At 38.8% G+C, this 3477-nt stretch overlaps 1 pseudogene; it reads left to right on the plus strand.

Moving 5' to 3' along the window:
* The first annotated feature begins 2512 nt into the window (after nt 1-2512).
* LOC121464839 lies at nt 2513-2887 on the plus strand (annotated as a pseudogene).
* Nucleotides 2888-3477: the final 590 nt, after the last annotated feature.

Consider the following 3477-nt stretch of genomic DNA (forward strand, 5'->3'; position numbering starts at 1 on the left):
TGTAGTAGTCTTTCTTGGACGGCCAGCCAACAAATCATAACATGGAGACTTATTACTAATTATAAATGCTTGGCCTTAGCTAGGTTTGTTTCTAGCCAGACTTTTGTTTTAAAACTGAAATTAACCCATTTCTATTAATCTATGTGCTGCCCCACGCTTGTTTCCTCATCTGTGTACTGACCATCCTGTTTTCCTGCTTCCTCCATGTCGGGCTGGCCACGACTGGCTGGCCCCTGGCTGGCTGGCTGGCTCCCTCTTTCTCTCTGTCCTTCAGCCACACCTATCACTCCTCTGCCTAGCTATTGGCCATTCAGCTTTTTATTAGATCAGTCAGGTAACTTAGGCAGGCAACGTGAAACAGCAACACACTTTATATAGTTAAACAAATGCAGCATAAACCAATGCAACGTATCTTTATATAGTTAAATGATTATTCTATTCCATAACAATTTTATGGTTTGCATATAGGAATTTAATCATCATCGACCTAACTACTGTTAAATCTTTTAAATTTTAAATTGGTCTCTACGTCTCTAGAATAAGTTTTTTCTTTTTCTTTTTTATAATAATGCACTCCCCTATAAGACATTTCAAAATATACCCAATGAAAATAGAAAAAGAAAATCTATGTGTCTTCAGGTCACTGAAATTATTTTTTTTTTTGAGAATTTGCAAATCTGTCTCCCTTTGCTTACTTCACCACATACTTTGTCTTGTAAACTACTGAAATTTTCAAGCTAAGTTTTTTTTTGTTTGGTTTGTTTTTAGCTTCATCAGTTGGTCTTTTATCTTTTGGAGGTACAGATGTCAAATGACTGAAGTATTATGTTTAAAGGTAAATGGGTCCAAACAGAAAACTGATCAAGTTTAGGAAAATGAATTCAGGACTATGTGATAGAAGACAGATTAAAGAAGATAAAATTCTTCAAGTTGATATGTCCCCAGGAGCTATGGGTTCTATTGATGGACACCTGTCAGTTCTTTTAAGAAAGGTTGATTAAAAGATAAGTTTCTTTAAAATACATTCTAGACACAGGGCACTATAGGATCATTTACACTGTCTCACAGGTACATTTCTTTATTTGAAAAATCCTGACTATGAAGTTATGCTGTTTGTTGGTACAAGGGTGAACTTAAAGGTGGGAAGCAACCAACAGTCCCACTTAGCTATGATGCCATGAACCACATCAATGACCAGCATGACACAGTAACCCTAAGGTGTAGCCATGTCATAAATACATTGGCAATGACCAGCATTTCTCTAATTGGACTTAAGACCTGCTCAACAAGAGGACAACCATGCCTGATACTGGATGCCTAACTAACTACCCAGTGCTAGTAAAGCCATGGTCATTGGGAACCACTAACTTACTAAAACATCATTATCCCTAACAACATTCTGTAAATATTTCTCCTTATACTTACAGATAAGTATATTGTTCATCCCTCATCAAGGAGACTTCCCTTAGCAACAGAAAACCACAACCAATCAAACTGCATAGTTGTGGCATCCACACATAGTTTTGTGTCATAGTGTCTGGTGACGTTATTAGCTTACTTGGAATAGGCTATCTTCAGGTGTGAATTAGTCTGATTCCTTCCTTTGTTTCTTCGGTCAGCTTTGTTGTCATATGAGCCAGCCACTCTTTTCTAGATTCGCTGTAGTGATCTCGATAACAATTTCTTCAGATTTGTTAGGGCTACTGCATACCTAACAGAAATAATTCAGCTCCAGTAGATTTGGATAAAGTAAAATTTATTGTACATATGTGAAAATTTAATGAAATAAATCCCTAAGTAAAATAATAAGAATAAACACATATCAATAAGCTGTAAGAACCTATTGATCTATTGACCATGGTAGCATACACAGAGTTATCAGGAATTCAAAGCACAGTAAAAGAGATTCATATGTACATACCTGAGCCTACGTACTAAACGCATATTCTAAAAATTGCTGTTTTTAGCCTAGGAAAAAAGAAAAGGAAATAAACAAGTTTCCTGCTCACCATATGTTATTATTAGCCAGGATTTTAATTTTTTTAGTTTCCATTTTATAAGAAAACAGATGTTTCTGAATAGGTGTAGGTGGGTGGACTGGAACATCTACAAACACAGAAGCTTTTGTGTCTATTTTTTAAAGAAAGCCATCATAGCCCGCCTTCCTCTAAAAGCCTCGCAGCACCTGTTTTTACACTCTACTGCAATTTTCATTTGTCTTCCTTTAACCTAGTTTGATCAAATAAATAAATAATAATGGAACACAGTTTACTTTATTTGCTTCTTAAAAATTGAAGCAGCCCCGAGGGAAAATAGCCAGTTGTCCAGTAATCTGTGTAATAACCTTGCACTACGTGTCCATCTGGCCCTTCATTTCCTTCCCTGTTCCAGTTCTCACCACTTCATACCCCCTCTTTTCTTCCTAAATGAGCTCCATACTGTTTGTTTCTCTCAAAAATAATTTCTTCAAAATTGCGTGTCCTTGTGGGGAGGGGGGGGCAAGAGATCCATCATGGTGGCTTGAATGTGGCGGCTGATGAGGTTCCTCATCAAAAGAAGAGTGGCAAGGGGGTAGGGGTGGGAGCAGTGCACCTTGTTTATGACCAGGAGCTGCTGCGGTCCAATGACAAGAGTGAGGCTGCCCTAAGGAAGGCTGAGGAGGTGGTGCTAACAGCAATGCACAAGTTCAGTTAACAGGTCTGGAGTTGCCACAGCTCTCAGCCCCTGCAAAGGTACTTACTCACTTTCCGAACTTCCGTAACTCCTGGAACTCAGACATCATTTCTGTCATGACAACTTTGTCCATGGCCCCACTAAGGCCCCAGAATATTCTAAGGAGGGTTGAGAATACGTGAAAAACACACAGCAAGTAGCGCATGCTCACTGACCCAGCGTTATAGGGCAGCGGGAGGGGAGAGCAAGACAGGATGCCACAGACACGACCACAGTGGGAGCAGTTTCCGATCTTGCTGGTCCAATCAAGGACTTGGGAATAATTATTATTAGTAGTAATAATAACATTAATTGCTTGAAAGTAGATAATTGGGTGGATGAACTGCACGCCCCTAAATAGTTAGGAGATTCTAGGGTTGTCAAGCCATTTTGCCTTTCTACCTTACCTTTCTCTGAGATTTTATTTCCCCAACTCCATAATCTTGTTGTCAGATCTCTTAACACGATTAAAAAAAATTATTCATGTCACATTTTTAGAATAAGTCTTTATTTTAAGCAAATACCACGATCAGCAGCAAGGTCCAAACGCCATGAACAGACATTCAGAATCCATTCTTTATGTTAGGAAGCTCTTGATGGCTTTGCTTAGGATAAGGACAGTAAACAACAATTCGTGTTATAGGTGTCTTCATGGAGCCAGTGTTAGGAGGTGGTTGAGATCCCTGAAATGATTTGCTTTCTTGCTCCTGTCTGTCGTTTCTATGGACTCTCTTTTATTTCCAATGCCTTTCTATAGCCTTCTAC

Source organism: Microtus oregoni, unplaced genomic scaffold (assembly GCF_018167655.1).
Source record: "Microtus oregoni isolate MIOR12 unplaced genomic scaffold, Mior012 000029F_ref0000214, whole genome shotgun sequence".
Lineage (NCBI taxonomy): Eukaryota > Metazoa > Chordata > Mammalia > Rodentia > Cricetidae > Microtus > Microtus oregoni.